Genomic DNA, 24,435 nt, shown 5'->3' with positions numbered 1-24,435 from the left:
GCCAGGATGCGGACGAGAGTTTATTTGTTGGCCTCAGTGTCTCTTGCTCAAGAGTTGCAGAAGTAGGTTTCTATACTGAGTACTTCCCCAGTGACTTTCTCGGGCCATCTTCATATCATTTCCCTGCACTAGGGACCCTGCATGGCTTTTCTACTGGAGCGTCCTTTTCCTTTTTCACAAGAAAAATAAGTCCCGATATTTCGACTCTGTGAAGAGCCTCAGCCAGATCACCGAATAATGGTAAGTGAATAAGCAGAAACATACTTTGTGTTTTTGGAAACATGTTTATATCTTAAAATAAACCAAAAAAAATTGCATGATTTTCTATTTCCATATGGCTCATTGGAATCTCAATATTTCCCATTGTCTGATAGAGAATGAACTTCCTTCATTCTTACTAAGTTTCAAAGCTATTTCTGGATCTCAGTTATAACGCACAGACTGAACCATTCACATTCTTTCTGAGACTTGAGTTGGCTCAAGGCCAAGGAATTTAGAGGAATTTCCACGAATCTTATTTTAGTCCTATCTTTATAGAAGGTCATGAAGTATCTTCATAGAATATCTGTTAAGCAATAGTTAGGTAAGATCATTGCTTTTACTTCAACGACTCTCTAAAGGAAAGTACACATTTAAAAAAAAAAAAAACACCTTTGTGACTAGTTAAGATCACAGGCTCTGGACTCCTACCGTCCTGAGTTCAAATTCTAGTTTCACCAAATTGGTAGTAGTGTGACTTTAATAAGCCTTTATCGCTTTGCCCACAGCTTAATTTTTTCATTTCTAACATTAAGCTCTGGAAGTTCAAAATCTCAAAGGATTACTTCAACAATTAAATGAGATAACATCTATGGAGCCCTTAGGTAAAATACGTAGTACAGTGCACACATAAATGTTGTTGTTAAAACCTACCAACAAGAATAAATCATATAAGAATAATATTTGGAGAAAACATCTCTTCAGTCGTCACAAAAAGGTAACCAATAATAACAGACCAAGGAATGAAGGTACAATTGCTAACAAGTATAAACACAAAACTTCCGTTCAGTGAGAAGGATCCTGCCAGCAACTTCTTTAAAAAAGCACTTTGGCTCAGCTATTGTCTTTTTATTATAAATATTGTTTATTTGACTTTTAAAACAAGCACAATGTTGAGGCATTTTAGAACAGAACTAGCAGATCCGGGTGAGGTGAAAATGACTTTAATAACTAATTATTTCAAAACCTAACAAGGAAATACCTACCATTTTGCTAATATTTCTCCAAATGTGGTTTTGACATATCTTTTCTGCCCACTGTCTTCTAATTAGGTTATTCTGGGCAGACAGTTAGCATATAATAAATGTGTACTCTGTTAATTGACTATTTGTGAGACTACCTGAACAAAGGCAAAGGACTTAAAAGAGAAAGTAATCAGCTGCTTCTGGGGTGTTTCATGGCCCTAAACTTGAAATATTAATTAATACTTTAAAAAGCTACACTTTATTTTTCCTCCTATGAATGTACAGAGGCCACACAACTTTGGGGGTATACAAAATGCTTTTCAGCAATAGTTTCATTTTGTTCATAAAGATGTGCCTGTCACACTTTATGAAACTTGCCAGTGAATGCATTATCATCAATTTTATTAGGTTCCTTGCAATGCATCATTCTAGAGGTAAGCTCCAGTTTCTCAGAGAATAAAAGGAAGGCATGTGACCCACTGGCCTAAAATTAATTATGTGAATGTCAGAAAGCAGGGTTTAAGTGTTTAGCATTTGTAAAACTGACTAGGGGATACATTAAATTATCAGAATAATTCTGAAAGTGATAAAGAAATCTCAAAAAGTGTCATATTCCTACCTTGAAACAGGTCACGCCATGTAATGTGTAATATGATATTTACATAACTTTCTTACAGGTTTTGGGGCTAGATCTGAGCAGAAATATCCTGAGATGCACCTGTGTCAAAGCATGGTTGAAACAATGGATCTGTGTCTTATGCAAAGTTTAAAAGTAAGTTCTTATAAATCCTTATAAACCTATGCATCTAGGTAGAAAGTTTTGTGGCCAAGAACTTGTAAATATGTTTTACATAGGTAAACAGATTGACAGAGAAAATACTGACCAGATAACCAGATTATACTAGAAAATGTTGCTCGTATTCAGACGTACTTTCCTGAGATAAATTAATATGCCTTAGACGCATATGGAAATACATAAATATTAATTAATCAATCAGCCAATTAATGAACTAATGTATTTATGCTTGACTAGAGACATCAATAAAGAAGTCACTTCCATTAAAATATGTGTCTCTAGTTTAGAAAGGGCTGAGACAATGTTTGAGACACTGAAAGGAATTCTCACTTTCTCTTATTTTTTTTAACTTAATTTATTTTGAGAGAGAGAGAAAGAGAGAATCCCAAGCAGGCACTGTCAGCACACAGACCCATTTGGGGCTCAAACTCACGAACCATGAGAATGTGGCCTGAGCCAAAATCAAGAGTCAGACACATAAGGGACTGAGCCACCCAGGTGCCCTGAACTTTCTCTCATTTTGACATCTGGTCTGTGTCCAGAATCCAAAATATATCTATGGCATCATCAGGATGATTTCAAGACTTAACCAGTCCCTAAGAAGTTGATCCATTATCTCCCTTAATCCTTGAATCCGAAAGTAGTTATGACAGTTCACTAGGTTATATATCATTTAACAGTAAGAGAGAACAAAGAAAATCACCCATTCCTCTGGCCTTCACTGTCATCCCAGAGAGTTCTCCGAATGGCAGATGGCTGTGGTGTTCACACCTCGGCACACACACTTCCCTTCTGCACGCTTAACTTCACAGATGATTTACAGGATATTCAAAGGTGACTATGACTACTAGCATGTGTTGTTTTTGGTTTGTTTCTGTTTTTGCTTTTTCAAGCAAATTGAAGATCGAATCCCCACAGAACTGTGACTACTCTGGTTGTAGCAGGACGTGCACACTAGTTATTATACTGTCTTCCTCGCAGTTTCCAGGTGCTACCTTGCAGTCCCATCTATTTGCGCTGTCGAGAGCAATTAGTGATAGAGCTTTATGGGACACTGCCAGAAAACAGAAGTCACCAAGCCCGAAGGGAAATGTACATCCCTGTTGAGGTTTCCAGCTTGAAGATTTAGTTTAGCAAAATATTTCTTGCACAAATGCTAACTACAATTCAGAGTCATTTGAAAGACCATATAGATGTGCCTCTCTGCCAGGAAAATATTCCTCAAAAGAGACCGGGGGGGGGGGTAGTTATACACTTGATTTCCATAAACATTTCCTCAAAAGCTACTTAATGTGATAGGAAAGACTTGTCCAGATGGCTCTGTTTGGCTGACACGGTAACTCTTCCAATAACTATAAACGTGAGATGATGATTCATTACTACCGCAATTGGGAAACTTAGTTTCCTTAAAATGGAATCCCATTCAAAAACAAATTAAGCCCAATGAATGCTTAACTCATTCTCTCAAATCCAAGATCACTCTAGGGACTTGCAGGAAAGAAAATAAAGGTTTTGTAGTTACATTTTTCTGGAATGTCAACTTATGTAATAAGCTTTCCCATCCCGCCCCCTTACCTTTAATAGACTTTATTTTTTCGAGCAGTTTTAGGTTCACAGACAAATGGAGTGGGGGATACAGAAATGTCGCCTACACTCCTGCCCCAACACGGGTGCAGCCTCGCAAGCTGGCACCATCCTCCGTGGAAACACTGATGAAGCTACACTGACATGTCACCGTCACCCCAAGTCCATCGTCTCCACTAGGGTCCTCCTCTCGGGGGCGTACATTCTAAGGGTTTTGGCCAACGTATAATGGCATGTGTCTGCTAATGTAGCATCATACAGACTAGTTTCACTGCCTCCCAAATCCTGTGTTTCCCCTAGTAATCTGCTTTTGACAAGAATTTTCCTCCTAACCTTCAAGGTCTTGTTTTTGTTTTTGTGGGTTTTTTGTTTTATTTATTTATTTATTTATTTTGAGAGAGAGAGAGTGAGAGAGCATGAGCTGGGGAGGGGCAGAGGGAGAGAGAATTCAAACAAGGCTCTGCACCCACCAGCATGGAGCGCAACACAGGGCTGGACCCCAAACCCTGGGATCATGACCTGAGCTAAAATCAAGAGTCGGACGTTTAATCAACTGAATCATTCAGACATACCTAAGTTTTTTGAAAGAGTCACAAACTTCTTCATTTTTCCAGGAATATAGTTATGAACAGGGTAATGTTCAGGATAATATTTAGGCCATATATATTCCAGATGGGGAATAGGAGAAACTAGCAATCCAGAAACATCATGAGGCACAGACCAAGAAAACTCCCAAGAAAAGCTTGCTCTCTCTAGCCAGCACCAAGGAAAGGCCTGACAAAACAGAAAACATTTAGACAACAGTCACTCTACTTCAAACAAACAGTGTAGAGCTCCCCCACCCCCATATTCCTCCAGCAAAGGCTAAGTGGAAAACCCAGACTTGTACTCTGGCAGGGTCATGACCTAGACTTATGCGCTGGCAGGGTCATGACCGGCATCTCCATCCCCAGAGTGTTGAGGAAGGCAGCATGAGGAGCCCGGTCTGTCACGCCTGCTGAGCCCCATCCCAAGATGGTGTTAGTGGAGAGCAGGTGGAAGTCTGACCTCAACCTCTACCTGAGTCTAGTGAGCCTCTCCCATCACTTCCTGCATGGCGGTATCTCAGGAAACCTACTGAAACTGGGCCTTCACCAGCCATCAACAGCAATAAGGCTGCCATGTTGTTGTCCTGGCATTAAAAGCCATGTTGGGGATGGAAATAAGGTGCCCTCCCCTGATGGGTAGGTTGGGCACCTCCATGCCCACGGAGCAGTACTCAGAAGCAGCCCTTACCCCCAGGGTCCCTGGAGACCCATCCGGGGACCCAGACTTCCACTTCCCCTGGGCAAAAAGAAGACAACACACCTCTTCCACTGCTAAGTGTCAGAGGAGGCCTGCAAACACACAATATTTGGATAAGGTCCATGGTCTCATAACATTGTACACAAAGTGTCCGCGTTTCAATCAGAAGTCACACATCACACCATGAACCAGACACACCTCCACTTAAATGACAAAGGACAATCAACAGATGCCAACATGAAGACAACATGGATGCTAGATCATCTGACAAGAAGTTAAAAGTGCCTGCCATAATGATGCTTCAATAAGCAAGCAGAAACATGACTGAAAGAGGTGGTGAAAATAAAAAGGAAATACCGAAATATGGAATGTGGGGAAAAACCAAAATTAATATAAAATGAAATGCCATCTACCATTTACAATACGTCAACAAAAATTAAACACTCAGGTGTAAATCCATCGAAACATGTAAAGGACCTATATGCTAACTTGTAAACGATGAAATAAATAAAAGGTCTAAATAAATGAAGAGACACGACATGTTCATGGATTGGAAGATTCACACACTTAAGATTTTACTTCTTACCAAACGTGTGTGTGTGTGTGTGTAACATAAACACATACATATATTTTATATAAATATGAATGGAAATATGTAATTAACATGGAAACTATATTTTTGTATTATACATATTTCATGCCATTCCTGTGAAAACTATAGGAACAATTTTCATAGATGTAGACAAAATTTGTTTGGGAAGATAAACGAGAATAGCTAAAATAATTTTGAAAAAAGAGAAACAAGTGGAAGGAATAACTCTAAGAGGTTTCAAGGCATCCCACGTAGCTATAGTGACTTGTGTGTGAAGTACTGGCCAAGGGGTAGACACACAGATGCATGAAATCGAGGTGACAACTCAGAAACAGACCTCATACAACTACAACCAGGTGACTGATTTCCTTACAAATGTGGAAAAGCAATTCAGTGGAGAAAGGAAGACCTTTGAGCCAAATGGTGCTGGAGCATTAGATATCCGTAGGCAAAAATTTTTTTAAAAATCATATAAACCAATATACAAACAAACAAATAATAAACCTTTACCAAACTTCACAACTTATACAAAAATTCACTCAAAAGTCATTGTAAGCTTAACTGTAAAATTCAGAACTGTGTAACGTTTAGATTACAACATTGGATGGGGTGTCCGGGTAGCTCAGTCGGTTGAGCTTCTGACTTCGGCTCAGTTCATGACTTCACAGTTTGTGGGTTCGGGCCCTGCGTCAGGCTCTGTGCTGACAGCTCAGAGCCTGGAGCCTGCTTTGTATTCTGTGCCCCCCTCTCTCTCTGTCCCTCCCCTGTCTCTCTCTCTCTCTCTCTCTCTCTCTCAATAAATAAATAAATAAATAAATAAATAAATAAATAAAACATTAAAAAAATTTAGATTATAACGTCAGAGAAAATCTTTTGAGATAAGAGTTTGGTGATGGTTTCTTAGACAAAAACTCAAACACATGGTCCATAGGCGAGAACATGCTAAAAAGAACTATATCAAAATTAAAACAAAAATGTATTCTGCAAGACTGTTCAAGAGGATAAAAATATAAGTTATAGATTCTGAGAAAATAGTTGCAAACCATGCATCTGTCAAAGGACCCATATCTAGAATAAATAAAAAACTCTATAAATTCTACAGTAAAAAACCACAAATAATCCAATTAGAAAACGGCAAAAACAATAAAGAGATATTTCTATAAAGAAAATATTCAGGTACAGATTAAGCATATAATACAAATATTCAACGTCACTAGCCATTAGGGAAATGCAGTTAAAGACCACCGTGAGATATCCTTACATACCTATAAGGGTTGCTAAAATTAAAAAATATGGACAACACAAAAACTACCAAGTTTTTCCAGCAAGGATGTGGAAAAACAGAGTCATACGTAGCTGCTGGGAATATAAAATGGAAGAGCCAGCCTGGAAAATATTGACATTTTCTTTAAAAAGCAAGCATACACTTACCACAGAATCCAGCAGCCTGCACCCGTGGACATTTATTCAAGAAAAATGAAAAGTATGTCTACACAGAAACCTGTGCCTGGATGTTCCTAAGAGCTTATCTGTAAGAGCCAAAAAAATGAAAGCACATACATATTCCTCAAAAGGTAAAGTTTTACGAGCAGTTGTAGATCCATACCATGGAATTATCCTCAGCAATAAAAAGGGACAGACCATTGATATGTGCACCAATTTGGATGACTCTCAAAAGCATTGTGAGGAGTGAAAAGTAGCCAGTGTTAAAAGATCATATACTGTGTGTATCCACTTACACAATACCCTTGAAATGATAAAATTATAAAGATGTTGGGCAGATTAGTGTTTGTCAGGGTTTAGGAAGAGTGGGTGTAAGGTGGTGAAGATATAACTTGAAAAGGGTATCTTGAGGGAGCTCTGTGCAGTGATCGACTCATTCTGTACCTTGAATGCTGTGACAGGTGGAATCGATGTATGTCATGAACTGACACGGAATGACAGACTGTGCTGATGTCGATCTCCTGACCTTGACACTGCACGATAATCATGTCAGACGTAACCACGGGGAGACACTGGGGGACGAGTACGGGGGTCTCTCCATACTATCTGTTCAACTTCGTGTGAGTCCATAATTATTTCAAAATCAAAAGTTTTTTTTTAAATGTTTAAATTTCTTCTGTAAAATAAAAGTGGTCAGGAAGCACAGCATACAGCAGTTCAGCTTCAAGAATCACACAATATATTAGTATATGAAAGTTCCCAATGAGTTTAGTAAAGTAAAAGCATATTGGATTAATTTCACCATTCCTAAATTTAAAAATGTTTAAATGTGTAATTTAAATTGTTTTTTTTTTTTGAGAGAGAGAGAGAGTTCGAGCAGTGGAGGGGTAGAGAGAGGAAGAGAGAGAGAGTCCCAAGCAGGTTCCACACTGTCAGCACAGAGCCTGACTCAGGGCTGGAACTCACGAACTGTGAGTTCATGACCTGAGCCGAGATCAAGAGTCAGATGCTTAAGTGACTGAACCACCCAGGCTCAGGGATTCACCATTCCCAAATTTGAAATCAAAGAACACAACTTGGGGGACACCTGGGTAGCTCAGTCAGGTAAGTTTCCACTCTTGGTTTTGGCTCAGGTCATGATCTCAGGGTTCATGAGTTGGAGCCCAGTGTTGGGCTCTGCACTGACAGCACAGAGCCTGCTTGGGGTTCTCTCTCCCTCTCTCCCTGCCCCCCTTCCCCACTCATCCACACAGGACACATGTGTGCTCTCTAAATAAATAAATAAACAAACAAACAAACAAACAAAACAAAGAACACAGCTGGGGCATTTCTTCTGTAAGGAGAAAATGGTTGATACCGTATATACACATGATGGGAACAAAATCTGGGTAGCCAGAAGCTGGTTCTAGAAGGATGTGTAAGGAAATTGTACAAACCTAAGAAATACTATTATCTGCTCATTTAGCCAACAGAATTGAATGGAGAAGGATGAAAAAAAAAAGTTTTAAAGTATTTTCCTTAAATTTAGAACAGACACTAAGTGAAAAGAGACACTTAAAAGGATTTTGAACCCGGACTTAAAAAGAAAATGGCAGAAGCTTTTGAAGAACATGCAAAGATAAATAAATGTGCTGTAGTTATCCACAGAACAGTCAATTATGTCATCCTGTTTTCAGGGAGTGAGGGTCAGCAGTATTCTTGATAATACACAGTACTTCCTAAACAAATTTGTTTTCTATCTTGCCATTTTGTGATGAAATAATTTCTAGTTCTTATGAGTCCTCATTTTTATTTTCTATATAAAAAGCATAGGAGATTTTCTTCCATGGTTTTCGAAGCCACTTTGTTTACAGTGGCTTCCATTGAGACAAAAAGCCTATGTTTAAAATTTAAAATTTTCTTACATACAAAGGAGTTTTCCACTGCATAACCATGTATAATTTTACAAAATTTACTATAAAACTTTGAAGTTGGGGCACCTGGGTGGCTCAGTCAGTTAAGCGTTTGACTTTGGCTAAGGTCATGATCTCACAGTTCGTGGGTTTCATCCCTGCATCGGGTTCTGTGCTGACAGCTCAGAGCCTGGAACCTGTTTCAGATTCTGTGTCTCCCTCTCTCTCTCTGCTCCTCCCCTGCTCCCACTCTGTCTCTCTCTCTCTCTCAAAAATAAAATAAAAATTAAAAAAAATTTTTTTAAAAGTTTGAAGTCAAAATATTCTTGAAATTTGTGGACAATTAAAATTTCAAGATAGCTACTGTCTAAAATTAAAATATCTCATCTCTTAATAACTGGGACATGCTTTTAAAACATATCTTAAAGAATTGGTATGAAGTCAAAATCACTATAAAGAAAATATAGCCATTAGATATAATACTCTAGAAAATATGAATTATTATTTTTTAATCCTAATTTAAAAAATTAACCATATTTTACAGAATTTTTTTAGCTTCATAATATAATTGAGCAGAAAGTAGGATTCCCATATACCCCTTGCCCCAAATACCCATAGCCTACCATCTATGAATATCCTGCAGGGAAGTGGTACATTCATTGCAATAAACCTACATTGAGTCATCATTATTGACCCAACTCCACAGTCTTGGTGTTGCACATGCTATGATTTTTCACAAATGGGTGACATGTATCTATCATGAGAATACCATAAACAATCATTCACTGCCCTAAAATCCTCTGATCTCTGTGTACCCACCCCTCTTTATTCCCTAACTCCTAGAAACCACTGATCATTTTATTGTCACGGTAGTATTTACTTTTCCCAGAATGTTAGAGTGTTGGAATCACATATTAGATAGCCTTTCAGGTTGTCTTTTTTCATGTAGGAATATGCATTCAAGGCTCCTTCAGGTATGTTTATGGCTTGGTGGCTCATTTCTTTTTAGTGATGAACAACAGTCCGTTGTGCAAATGTACCACTGTTTGTTGGACCATTCACCTAGTGAAAGACATCTCTGCTCTAAGTTTGGTCATGATTAAAGCTACTATAAATATCTCTGCACAGGTCTTTACATGGACATAAGTTTTCTTTTTTAAAAATAGTTTTATTGGTATAATTGATACCAAAAATCAATATTTTGTACATGTAAAGGTATACAACCTGATGTTTTGGGATATGTATACACCATAAAGTGATCATCACAATGAAGCTAATGTACCCATCATTTCACAGTTACCATGTGAGTGTGAGTGCGTGTGAGATAAAAACACCGAAGACCTATGTTCTTAGTAAATTTCAAGCATACAAAACAGTATTTGTTTCTTACGGTCACTAAACTATATATCAGCTCTCTGGTACTTATTCATCTTCTATAATAGAAACTCTGCAGTTTTACACATATTTTCAACCCCTCTGGGTAAATGCCAAGGGACGCTATTGCTGATCATGTGATAAAAACGTTATTTTTGTAAGAAACTGACAGTCTGTCTCCCAAAGAGGCTGTATCATTTTGCATTTCCGGCAGCAGGGAACCCAAGTTTCTGTTGCTCCACATCTGAGCCTGCATTTCCTGTTTTCAGCATTCTAACAGGTGTGGTGTTGTTTTAATTTGCAATTCCCTAATGACACAGGATGTTGAGCATCTTTTCATATGCTTATGTGTCATGTGCCTACCTTCCTGATGAATTGCCTGTTAAGGTCTTCGGCCCATTTTTTAACTGGATTGCCTGCTCATTTGCTTACTGTTGAATTTTAACGGTGTTTCCTGTATTTTAGATAACACTCCTTTATCACATAATCTTGGCAAATATTTCCCCCCAGTCTGTGGCTTGTCTTCTCATTCTCCAACCACTAATGCGTTTTCATAAATATTTCCTTGATTAAAAATAAATTTGGAAGACTAACGTTTAAAGCAGAGGTCTTCCTAAGTCAAACAAAAATATTATAAATTTCATGGTGTGGAATTTTCATATTGGGTTCAGACAAAAACTTCATTTAACAAACAAACAATGAGAAGCCTTGGTGTTTCATTGTCTGTGGCTCATTCCTTTTCCTTCTCTCTTGTTCACCTTTTTTCCTCTTATTAAAAAAAGACACCTCTCTCTATATATGTAGATAGATAGATGATAGATAGATGATAGATAGATAGATAGAAACACATATCATATATATTCAGTTAAATTTAGTTATTTTGTGGCTTTGGCTATCTGTCTTTAAATTTTGAAAATACTAAACCAATAATCTTAGCACTATTTAGTTTTCTTTTTCACTAAACTTCTACTCGTAGGAAGTGGTATGTCTGCTCTAAATTTTCTATTCCGTTAATTTTTATAGTAGTATGATAATCTTTGATTATTGCAGTTATCTAATATTTTTTGATAGTTTAATTTAAACTCTCCCATCATTTTTTCTCACTTTTCAATTTTTTTTTCTTCTGGGTGAACTCCAGATTCACTTTATTTGATAACTCTAAGATTAATGTGGGACAGCACCATAATTGTGGCAATTTTACACATCAATTTGGGAGTACATCTTACTGCATTTACGTTTCTTGAAACATTATAGATAAGCCTATCTTTTCAAACATTTTAAAAAATTTTATATATGGAGAGAGAGTGGAGCAGTAAAGAGGGACAGAGGGAGAGAGAGAGAGAGACAGAGGGAGAGACAGAGAGAGACAGAGACAGAGAGAGACAGAGAGAGGGAGAGGGAGAGGGAGAGAATCTCAAGCAGGCTCCACGCTCACTGTGGAGCCTGGCACAGACCTCAATGCCACGACCCCGGGATCACAACCTGAGCCAAAACCAAAAGTCAGACGCCTAACCAGCTCAACCACCCAGGCAGGCACTCTAAGCCTACCTCTTATATAGAAATGAAACTTGCATGTGCACACCCCTTAAAAATCCACAGGAACCCAAGACAAATGAATATCCGCACAAAAATTTATGTATGCATATTCACAAGTATTATGTATGCATATTCACAGTATTACTCAATACAGTCACAAAGTCAAAACAATCCAGATGTTATCAAGAGATGAATGGATAAGTAAAATGTGGTACAGTCATTAAATAATATTATTTAGCAAAAAGAGGGGGGGAGGAACGGAGTAATGATACACCCTAATATACCAGGTATGAGACTAGAAAACATCATGCTAAGTCAAAGAAGCCTGTCACAGTGACCATAAACTGTATGATCCTACTTATGTGGAACATCCAGAAGGAGGAATTCTTCTGAGACAGAAAGTAAATTATCCATCGCTCGGGCCCAGGGGTGCTCAGGGACATTGCAAGGGACCGCCACGAAGTCCCACTGTTTCCTTTAGTTTTGGTGTGATGGAAATGTTCTACACTTGATATGGTGAGGTTGCTCAACTTTGTGAATATACTGAGAACAGCTGAGTCATACACCTTAAATGGGTATGATGCATGCATGGTGTGTGGATTATACCTGATAAAGCTTGTTTTAAAAAACAAAAAACAAAAAACACAGGAACTCAATGAGCCTGGATGTAGTATTGTTACCTTTGCTCCTCTGCAGAGTGAGGTATTTGCTATTTATTATGTCCTGGAATGTTTTTATATAGAGTACAAAGTACCATGGTCTAAATGTTCTTATTATGTATGTTCTTTTATAAAATGTTATATAACATGTTATATTATGGGGGTGCCTGGGTGGCTCAGTCGGTTCAGCGTCTGACTTCGGCTCAGGTCATGATCTCATGGCTCAGGAGTTCAAGCCCCGCGTAGGCTCTGTGCTGACAGCTTGGAGCCTGGAGCCTGCTTCAGATTCTGTGCCTCCCTCTCTCTCTGCCCTTAACCCACTCGCATTCTGTCTCTCTCTCAAAAATAAATAAACATTTAGAAAAATTTTTTAAATGTTGTATTATGTATGTTCTTTTAAAACTTTCTTTTTGTTTCCTGAATATTATTTCGGATATTTTTCTGTATGTCCTCCTATAAAACTATAATTCATTCATTTTACCAATTATCTAAAGTAAGTTACTTATCCATTCAACTACTGTTGAATATATAGGTTATTTTCTTCCTCCCTCCCTCCCTCCCTGTCTCTCTTTCTTTCTGTATTACAGACAATGCTCCTGTAGACACAGTATTGATCATTTCCAGTAAGTAATGCAGCAAGTTCCCACTGCTTTTATTAAGGTCTTTATTGTTCTTTACCAATATTTTATAATAATCTGCTATAGATGCCATTCCTATAGATATTCTTTCTAGATATTACATACAGACTGTTGCTTTTGTGAATACGGTATTTTTTCCTTTTATACATTTAACTGGTTGTTAGTGGACTATAAATTGTTATTTGTTTAATATTCATTTCGTTAACTTCTTTTACAAAAGTTCTAAGTAGTTTCCTTTGATCTTTTTACATTTTCTAAAATAGTAGAATGTCATCTTTCAATAGCTGCACCCCAATTTCTGTTACATAACTCACTGTGCTAACAAAGTGCTTCAGAATTATGGTATTAGAAAGACTTTGTCTTTTTCAATAACTATTTTTTTCCAACTAATGATGTAAGTGGATACTAGTTCAAAATAGATGTTTTAAATCAGTATAATAAATTATCTCCTATCAAAAGTTTATTAAAAGTCACTTCCTTTTTTTCTGGAATCTATACAGATTGCTATGTCTTCCTCGTATTGCCTTTAAATAAGTTTTAAATATTTAAGTCAACATACTCTAAGAGAGTATTTAAAATACTTGTTCAACAAAATTATTCAGAGGTTTTGATCATTTCCTTATAATTTCTTATTTATCCCCTAGTGAATGGCCACTAAATAATTTCACATACAACAGAGTTTGCAAATCCTTAGACCCTCCATCTGTCAGTTCTCAGTTAAGATTCTTTAATAAGTTACCCCCTAACACCATTCTCCCTATCATGATTTTATTTATTTATTTGAGTTTATTTATTTATTTTGAGAGAGACAGAGCACAAGTAGGGGAGGGGCAGAGAGAGAGAGAGAGAGAGAGACAGAGAGACAGAGAGACAGAGAGACAGAGAGACAGAGAGAGAGACAGAGAATCCCAAGCAGGCTCCGCACTGTCAGCTTGGAGCCCAATGTGGGGCTCGAACTCATGAAACCATGAGATCATGACCTGAGCTGAAACCAAGAGTCAGATGCTTAACTGACTGAGCCACCCAGGCACCCCCCGCCATCATGATTTTCTATGTAGGAAATGTTTCATCATCCCCTCTTATCTACTTCTGATTCCTTAAGTACAACCTGGTCATGGCTCAACAACCCTGTGACAATAAGACACAATAACAGAAACCTTGAAGATTAAAATGATAATGTATTCTAATTGATCAATTTCTGGTAGATACAAGGTTTGTAGTAGGACCCTGTGGGCAGGTTGTTGACCCCCAAGGGTGTCCAGCCCAGGAGATGAGGGGAGCCACACTGAAGCCACACTGTCCTTGCCAGGCTGGATGTCATGGCCTTGAGGGAGCACTCTTCCTCATTTGCCAGAGGTACTACTATCTAAGAACAAAACTGGGCTACAGATTGGTGTCTGATCTTTATTTTTATCTGTGTATTTCATTAGAGGAGTGTCTGAAGGAGCCAGGAATATGCTTCTAGAACATCTGTTACTGGGGTGACATGTAATTTATTGCCCAAATAGGGACACTTTGGCAAGCAAAAGGAAGACTGTTTTTAATAATTACATGGGGGCAACAGAATTAAATTTAAACCTTTCTGAGTAAATCAGGACATCTGGTCAAGCAAGCTATTATATATTTGAGAACTCTCCTAATGAAAAGGAATAAAAAATGAGACGGAGATAGGTCAGCACCTGGCATTGCAGAGGTAATTAAAACAAATAGAAAGATGAATCGATATCTCAGGGAAGAGAATGTATGTTTATAAAAAAGGTGAAGAAGTAGTGAGCTCTCCGCTTCTGAAAACGTCACTCAGTCGTTCTCTATATATTTCTCTTTCTACTTTTTCTCCCCACCTCTCTTCCTCCCACCCTTCATAGACGTTATAAATATATAGAGAGAGCTCAGAAAGAAAATAACCCATCTTCTGTTTCATTAGAAATAAATTCACGACAATGTTAAATACAAGTATGAGCCACCTGACTTGTGGAATTCATCCTTGGAATACCTTTTGTGTTAACAAAAAGAATGGAGAAAAAAAAAAAAGGCATTTCAGCACCATAAGATATATGTTACTCCAAACCACGTTTATGTCAAAAATTAATTTTACCAAAATGGAAATTGATTTTTTTTTAATTTTGTTTTAATGTTTATTTATTTTTGACAGAGACAGGGGCAGAGAGAGAGGGAGGCACAGAATCTGAAGCAGGCTCCAGGCCCTGAGCAGTCAGCACAGAGCCCGACATGGGGCTCGAATCCACAAACCGTGAGATCATGACCTGAGCCAAAGTCAAATGCTCAACCGACTGAGCCACCCAGGCGTCCTGAAATTGATTTTAAGTCAAATTTATTTTTAAATACATTAAGCAGGTCTTTGTGATTATTTTCTAAAAGAAGAGAAAAACATTTTCCTCTTCTCGCATTCAAATGACCGTGGAGTCCCTTCCATTTGACTTCTTTGCCACACCGTGGCCCCTGAGCAGCAGTATTGCAGTGAAACTCGTGGCCAATAATTTCCGATGCGTGATGAGTCCAAGCAACGGAAAGTGCTGGTCATCTGGTTACCTTCTTGGTCAATAATGTGAAACACTTGTTTTCAGTAATAACTATTAGTCATTCACAGAGTTGCTGCTTGCTTGTCTCGGTTTTTTAATTCCTGTGAAATAGAATGATGATAGGAAAAGCTTTACGTGCCGCCAGAAACTGCCTACTTCGGTCTTTTTCTGGCAAAGAAATGCTGCCTACTTCCCCTGTCTTGTGATCTGTGACAGCTAGAGAGACCCAGTAGGTAAAGACCAAGACAAAAAGTAGAGTGTCACCTAGGGCTTTCAAGTGGGAAGTATCATTTGTGGTTTTAATACTTTAATGAGATTTACAAGCTTATTATTAAAAATAATATCTCTAGAGGAGGAGTTGCTGCTGTGCAGAGCACTACTCTGTAAGACACTTTTTATTACAGAGAAAAGGCAGAGTCAAAACTGTGACGTTTAGCTGGAGGAACGAAGAAGTAATCTGCTTAAAGTGAGCTGGAGAAACTAACAGGGAAGAATTTCTTTTATTAACAAGTCATCAAGCAATTAATGTCACACGTTGGTTCATTCAACACACATACATGAGTGCTAATGACATGCTAGCCTCAAACTTGCTTCCAAAATTTTAATCCACTGAGCACTAGACAGGACCGTGATATATATTCTAGACCCCCTAGAAAAGAATCCATGACAGGCAGGATAGAAAATGATGCAAAGAGAGGAGAAGAGGTGTGCCTGGAAAATCTGGAGGTACAGGAACATTTCCCTCATCTGAAGATTAGAGTTCTAGGAACTTAAAATGTAGTCATTAGGAATCAACAGAGAACAGGGGCGCCTGGTTGGGTGATTCAGTCTGTTAAGCATCCGACTTTGGCTCAGGTCATGATCTCACAGTTTGTGGGTTCAAGCCCCGCATCGGGCTCTGTGCTGACAGCTCAGAGCCTGGAGCCTGCTTCAGATTCTATGTCTGCCTCTCTCTCTGCCCTTCTCCCATTCATGCTCCCCACCCCCTCTCAAAAAAAAAAGTTTAAAAAAACATCAAGAGAGAACAGGAATTCTTACGGTAAATGACTCTTCCCCCACATAAATCTCTGTTAGACTAAGATTTGGAGGAAAAGGTTATCTGAATATTGGAAGTCTACATTTGAAGAAAGGGGAAGAAAATGGGATTGAGTTTTCTGCATATTACAGTCCAGGCAATACGTTAAGTATGTTCAACTGCATGATCTAAGAGATTCAAAGCAGGAGCCATGCAGACGATTCTCACTATGTTTACATACGAAATGAAAAGGCTCAGAGAACGTTAAGGGCAAACCAAAGATGAAGCCAAGTGTGAACTCAAAGCTGATGAAAATGACAGTACCATCAAGATTGCCCTCAGATGACTTCTCGTATCATAATAATCTGCAGTTGGTATAAAAAGAACCACGTTTTACAAAAAGAAAAGTATATATATTGGGAAGACTGAGGAGAATATTAGAGACTGAATATGTGTATCTTGCTTAAAAAAGTAAACAGTTTTAACCAATCCGGCTAGAGCAGGCTGCTTGTGAGACACCCTGATCTTTGTTTCCACGCTGAGTACATTTCTGAAAGAGACAGGGCTGCATGAGGAGCCTGAGACTTGGTCCTACTTAGTATTTTCCTTATTTTTGGTAATTTTCTCAATGCTTGAATCAATGCTGAGACCTTGGTCTTCAAAAGGAAAGAAGAAACATCAATTCTAAAGCTTATCTCACAGTCTTTTCTACACGTTTTTTAACTTTCACACATGGGCATCCACTATGGCTTGGAGGTTAAGTAATTTTGATACACGTTTTTTCCATATTACATTAAAATTATACTGTGATGTGTTTGTAGGATTTTAGTCGGACATACGACAGGAAAAGATTGGAAAAATCTAAATCATTGAGTTTAGTGTTCTAGATGCCATCGCTTACCTAGGTAGCAGCAGTAAGAATATCAAAGAGGTGATGTTTGAATGTTACTTTTTTTCCTTCCTATCTGCTTAAAAAAAAGAGACTATTTCTAGACCATGCCTTTTCTGTTAACACTTCATATTTTTCCTGATCTGTCCAGTACTGAGCTTCTAACATCTTTCTTAACCCTCCTCAGAATTAGTTTTACATTATGCCTATCAATTTGTCACTAGTGAGTGGCATATGTTGCTAGCATATTAATTTTAAATGTTTTCCTTTTCTTTAGGGTTAAGATCTCCCCCTGTGATCTATAGCACATCTTGTGGATTTTGCCCAAGGTCACATTGCAAATCTAGAAGCCAAACACTTGCATTATTATTATATTATAGTTATAAGATGTAAACCGATTCATTTCTCGTATGTGCTATGGAGACACAATTGAAATGAGAGGTTGATAGATAGACAGCTACATTCCACTGGGTCCTGATTATAGGACCGTCAATTTTTTTCCCTTCTTGTTAGTTCTGCCAAGTATTTACGAAACTTATTGGAGTTCCTTCTGTTTGTTTCAGCTGCCATTTTTTTCTATAACTAGAAAAATTTTAAAGCATCATAGAATTTTCATAAAATAATAAAATACAAGGCTCTAAACAGATTACAAGCTACATAAATGAGACATGAAAATCTAGGTCACTAATTTCAGTTAATATAAAATTAACACGGCTTACAGGCATCAGAATGCTTTTTAATACCTCTGTCTTTAGTGACTCAAAAGCTTTACATTTTTAGGTGATTCTCACACGAAATGTGTGGCAGACAGATGGCTAATTTAACTTACGAGGGAAGGAGACTGCAGGGAAATTAAAAGCTAACCTGACCCACTTGAAGAATCACTGAAAAAATAGTAACAAACGTGATTCCATTCTCTTTGTATTCTTTCTTTAAAAAAAATTCTATGCATTGATGTTTATAGCACACGCATTCACTGCTTTCTGAATGTTCTGTTGGATTCTCTCACGGACTCCACCATCGAGAACAGTACATGTGTGATGATGCCATGTTCATGTTTGGGAAGTTTCCAGTGTTTTGGTAAAGTTTTCTGATTTCGGACCTGCCGTCCAAATGTATTTTGCACTAATGCTCAGGTAGTATAACAGTCTTTATAGAACAAAATAAATAAATACAATTTTATCTTGATGTGCTTTTTGAAGCAAACACAAATACAGAAGATACAATGTGTGCATAGAGAGGCAATGTAGACAGTATTTCTCTTTTGTTTGAAACTTTTCCACAGTGTCCAAATTTCCCATCATGAAATTGTCTTGTTTTAAGGAAATAAAAATCGTTTCACCATATTCTTTCCTTTTTTTTAGAATTCTCACTAGAAGTGATTTATTATAATCATCATAACTAGGAATGAATACACACACACGTACACACAATAAAATTTCAAAGTACTTTATATCTGGGGCATCTGGGTGGCTCAGTTAGGTAAGTGTCTGACTCTTGGTTTCGGCTCAGGTCATGATCTCACGGTTCACGGGTTCAAGCCCCGCATCCGGCTCTGCACTGTCAGTGCGAAACCTGCTTGCAATTCTGTCTCCCTCTCTCCTTGCCACTCCCCTGCTTGAGTTGTCTCTCTCAAAAAATAAATATGCAGTTTTTTTTAAATATGGAAGCACTGTATATCTACTTCTAAAATTTTAGCATAAGTTTCTTTTACCATGAATCTCTCCATATTATTCTTTGTATGTCACTTTTTAAATTCAACAAATCATACAATTCTACCAGACAACTTAGGAGTTCGTTTACTACATTTAAGTAGAGAAAGGAAGGACAGGTATTTGCGACTCAAAGGATTTAATTTCCTGACTTCTGAAAGTATTTCTGAGAAGGAGAGAGGGACAAAATCCTGTAGCCAGACATGCTGCTAAATTGCCATCCAAACAGCCTTGAGACATGCCATCCCAACTGCTTTTTAAAGGAACATCTTATTCAAATGATGATTATGTACCCCACATTCAACCTCATACAGGAAAAGGTTGGTCATGACTCATTTATTTCCTTGGAAAAATCTATCAGTGTCTCAATTTGTGTTAAACTGAGATGAATAACGAATCACATTTGTAACACAAATGAGCACAGCAGCACAGGCTTTGAGATCAAATGGGTTAACTAATTTTTCCTCAAGAAAGTCTGATAGCCTTTCAGACTTCAATCTGCTTCCCACATCTACAGCATGAATCCTTATGTCCTCAGTTGGTTAGAGATGCATTCAAGAGTCTGCAAGACGGTTGGGGACACTGAAAATCATGGGTAATATTCAAGTCTTCATTCTCTTACTTTTTTTTTCCAACAAAATTTTTTTTTAACAGTTATTTATTTTTGAGAGACAGAGAGAGACAGAGCACGAGCAGGGGAGGGGCAGAGAGAGGAGACACAGAATCCGAAGCAGGCTCCCGGCTCTGAACTATCAGCACAGAGCCCGACACAGGGCTTAAACTCACAAATTGCGGGATCAAAACCTAAGCCAAGGTCAGACGCTCAACCAACTGAGCCACCCAGGCACCCCAAGTCTTCATTTTCTTATTAATTTTAATGTGTAGCACGTCTCGCCCACCAAAGCAGAGAGGAAGTTCCAAAGTTTCATTTCCCAGACTTCTCCTCTCCTTAATCCTATATGTTATTCACACAATAACTAAAATGATTTTTCAGAGGTACCATTTAAATTCATCTTCTAGTTCTAATCATTATGTGGCAAGTCAGCCCACGCATCTGCCAAGGTGTATCGATCAATATCACCTTTCATCAAACCTGACCTTTCGGTATGCATGAAAACCAAAGACATGATTATTTTTCCACCTCTGCAACTTTCCAACTCAGTTTTCCCCAATATCTCAGGTTCATTAATTAGGTTACACTCACAGCCTCTGGGAATCTGTGTATTCGGCATGCCCCTCTTTCTCATTGGAATTCAGAGAGTGATCTTCCTCTCCCACCTTATACGAATATCAGGGAAAATGAGTCTGAAAAACTGCATGTAAGGAAGTTTCTGATAGGCAAATGTGTAGAGCTGTTCTGTCCTTTCCAAAGGACAATCCTATCCTCCACAAGATTGAGCCTGAGGAAAGAGAAGGAACGTGCCGAATGTAATTAGAATGTGGATATGAAGGTGTTTGTCTATCCCACAGGAGGCCTAAATTAACAGGAAGGATACATACACAATTTGATGAAAGAAAGAAAGAAAGAAAGAAAGAAAGAAAGAAAGAAAGAAAGAGTGAACAGGCTTTTCTTTAACTTCTCCTTTACTTTCCAAAAGCTCGTGGCCATGAACAATGATGAGGCTTTATCATCCAAAAAGGTTGCTATTTAAGAGTATCCTTGAGAGGTGCCTGGGTGGCTCAGTCGGTTGGGTGTCCAACTTCAGCTCGGGTCATGATTTCACAGTTTGTGGGTTTGACCCCGTGTCAGGCTCTGTGCTGACAGCTGCGAGTCTGGAGCCTGCTTAGGATTCTGTGTCTCCTTCTCTCTCTGCTCCTCCCCCACTTGTGCTCTGTCTCTGTCTCTCAAAAATAAATGTAAAAAAATTAAAAAAAAAATCCTTGAGAAAGATAATATGTGTTTTCAAAATCTTTATTCTTCTTGTCAAGTTCCTGAGTGCTGGAAACAAGGAGGGAAAGCAAAAGGGGCAGAGAAACGAAGGAAGAAAAGCTCTCTCTCTATCATAAAATTGCCTGAGCTGCTTTGCTTCTCGAGCTGGAGGCTCTGTTTTCCTTGGCAAGTGCAGAAGGACAGGGGGATGAGCCAAGCATCCCCCAGGCTTCTGGAAGAGAATGACAAAATCTAGAAGGATTGGGGTCTTTGCTGATTTTAAGATTCTCCTCTGATTTCCCGAACGGGCCACATTTGACTGAGGTCACCTCATTTGCATGGGAAGAGGGCCATGGACTGTTGGCCTCATTAGGAAGGCCTTGGGGGATTTCTTCAGCTCCCATAGGAAGGCACAACTCGTTCTTATCAACTGCAGGCTCGCTCAAGTGGAAGCTGGCTGCTCATTTTCAAGGACTAATCCAGTGACTCACCAGGGGGGGACGAACGAAAAGAATGGCACCCGTGTGTATAAACACAGCTGTACAGCTCTGTCTGCACTGGAACACAAGGAATAGGAGTCCTCCAGGAGAACATAAAAGACAAGGGGGATATTCAACTACTCACAGGTCATTTTCATGGGATTCTTGAAACACAACGTGAAGGGAACGGGTACGTCTCCTACCATACTCTTGACTTTTGGTAATTTAATGCATTTGGCAGATCAGGTCTTTTTTGCTGCATCCATGAGCAAGGGCACAATCAGGGGCTTGGGGAGGGCAGAGTGCTAAATCGGGAAGGGATGGGAGAAGGGGGAGGTGAAAATTATACAGCAGTGGACCTGGCTTGATCTCCGACACCATCACTTGGGAAGCAGCACCAGGTCAGCCAAAGCTTTATTGACTACAGTGCCGCAGACCCACGTCTTGCCAGCCGAGAACTCTCTCCAAGTGAGTTTCCATTTATTCTTCTAAAGGTGGGATGGTCCAGGGGCCATATCATGGAGCCCAACACCTGCTTTCCATATTCTATTGCCCAACTCACAGACCATTCAGTAGTTCAGGTAAACTTAGTACTGCTCAAGCTCAGAGTCTAGTTCTTATATCCAACATCCTGCGGTAGGCTGTCCCAAGTTGGCCCTGCTCTTGTGACATGCCTTTTAGGTCCTTATTTCCTGTTTATAGGTCAACATCTACTTCCTGTCCAGTTTATCCACCTTTCCCAAATCTTGGGTGTACCCTGAAGGCCTCATCTTGGAGTCCTCAATAGCCCCAGAGGGGAAAAAAGAAACATGACAACTTTTTCATTGGTCGCTTTATAGACAGAGCTAAGAGGAGAGGGCAATTAATCAGACTTTTCCCGTCTCCAGTTATATATCTTGCTCTTTTTTTCTTTGTTTTTTCCAGTGTTGACCTCCAACATTGTAAAAGAAAAGCCTTTCGGGGATGATGAAGTTAACAGACTGCCTTCGACGTCAAAGGCCACCTTTGGTGGTACTGCGGTAATGGGGAGATTCTCACGACAAAAATAAACTGCCAACGGGAAATGGTATTTAGAATCGTTTGATTCAGGTAAAATTGGAAGAGTATCCCATCAAGTTTATTTTTCCTACCACCTCTCTTGCAGCTGGCTGTGGCCAAATGACTACATGTTATCTGGAGGGAGGCTGGTGACATCACATGTGCTAAGCTTGGCCGATGTGCCTACAAGGGATGGAATGTCCTTTCCCCTTTCCCGTGCACTGTCCCTTCAGAGTGGAATGAGACAAGTTGGGATAAACTGAAGAAGGGTTCATCTTAAACCATGACATGATGGAGTAAGCCTGGGTCCCTAATGATGAGGGAGCAAAAGGCAGGCTGAGGGCAAAGCAATCTAGCATCCCCTACTCACTCTCCCCCCAACTCCCATGGGATATGTGTGACATTCCTCAGTCACTCCTGGCTGCCCAAGAACAAAGGAAGCAGGCAAGAAAACAAATGGCTGAATGACAGAAATGACAGCCATGCAGGACACGAGTCTCTGTCAGTTTATGAATGTCTTAGTAAATTACAAGATAAAGGCAATCTTGTCAATAGCCTAACCTCCAGAAACCCAAAGAGTCAGTTTCCTGGAGCCCCAACATCACCCTCCCCTCCATAGTCATGTGGGAACAAAGACATGGAGGAAATGGCAGGTAAAATTAAATTTCTTCATAATCTGCAGCCCACTGATAAATACTTGAGGCAAATACAAAGTATAACATTTCTCCAGGAACCCCCTACCATCCTAATGTTAATAACTAGAGGGGAAACAACCTTAGCTTGACAACAGCCAGGCCTCCATTATCTTATGAGTCATCTTTAGCATATCAAAGTCTTTTTGGAAAACTCCCTTCTTTTACCTCCCCAACTCCACAATATATAATCAGTCTCTCCTCACAACCCCAGTGCAGCTCTTTCTGCCCATGGGTCCTGTCCCTGTGCTTTAATAAAACCACCTTTTCGCACCAAAGATGTCTCAAGAATTCTTTCTTGGGCATTGGCTCCTGACCACCCCACCCTCACCCCAAAACCACATCGCTAAGACCCCAAGATCTGAGCCTTGGAGCTCTCATGTGTCCAGGCTGCTCAGATGTTGGGAGAGAAATACAATTCTATCCTGTTGAAGCCACTAATATGCGGACTTTGTCTAGCAGCTGAACATGTATCCTGACTAACACAGGGTGTCCACTCCTTGTAGGCAGAATCCTGACCTCGCTCCTTCCCTTCCACACTAGCAGGGCTCCATGAAGGGTGTCAGCCAATCCCAGCTCACTGGCCAGCGGGGAGTGAACTTCGTTAGACACCGCTAGATTCTGATCATCCTCTGAGTTGTACCCCAGAATATTAAAGGACTTTGTGGCCATTCATAATTCAAGTTCAAATAATGTAAGCACGGTCTCCTCAATCACTTTGAGGTTTAATTTACATACCAGGGTTGAGTCTGAAGAAGGGAAGACACGCAACTGCTGCTACTTGAACGCCGTTACCAAGAGCAGAGACCCCAGCACATCGAGGACTCGGTCCTCTGGCACTTTTCTTGCTCTCAGCATCCCAAGGAGGGAGGGATCACAATGAACTCCTCCCAACTGGGACTTCCTTGAAAAGTAATGGTGGCTCTTTAAGCTGGTCCTCTTTACTACACTACTAAATGCATGAGGTGCTAGGAGATCCCCAGAGAAGCCCTGGGATCGTGAAAAGAACATGGGGCCAAGACTCAGATGGCCATCGCGTCTACTTTCAAGTGCACATCTCACTCACCGCGAGACCCTGCACGTGCAGGGTAGCTGAACCGAGAGGACCTTAAGGAGAGGCCAGTTACCGACAGCATTTGAAGTGCTCCTACGGATAACACACACATGCTATTTTGTGAA

The 24,435-nt window shown here is 39.4% G+C and overlaps 1 long non-coding RNA gene across 2 annotated transcripts; it reads left to right on the top strand.

Moving 5' to 3' along the window:
* The first annotated feature begins 39 nt into the window (after positions 1 to 39).
* On the top strand, positions 40 to 23,523 carry LOC125146943 (uncharacterized). 2 transcript variants are annotated; one of them, XR_007144936.1, is made up of 5 exons: positions 40 to 240; positions 1,901 to 1,995; positions 7,384 to 7,542; positions 21,484 to 21,716; positions 22,451 to 23,523. It is a non-coding gene; the product is annotated as an uncharacterized LOC125146943 (long non-coding RNA). The 2 variants fall into 2 exon arrangements; XR_007144935.1 differs by lacking the exon at positions 7,384 to 7,542.
* Positions 23,524 to 24,435: the final 912 nt, after the last annotated feature.

This window comes from Prionailurus viverrinus, chromosome D1 (genome assembly GCF_022837055.1).
Source record: "Prionailurus viverrinus isolate Anna chromosome D1, UM_Priviv_1.0, whole genome shotgun sequence".
NCBI lineage: Eukaryota > Metazoa > Chordata > Mammalia > Carnivora > Felidae > Prionailurus > Prionailurus viverrinus.
The sequence above is the reverse complement of the archived record's forward strand: the minus strand, read 5'-3'. Positions and strand labels throughout refer to the sequence as shown.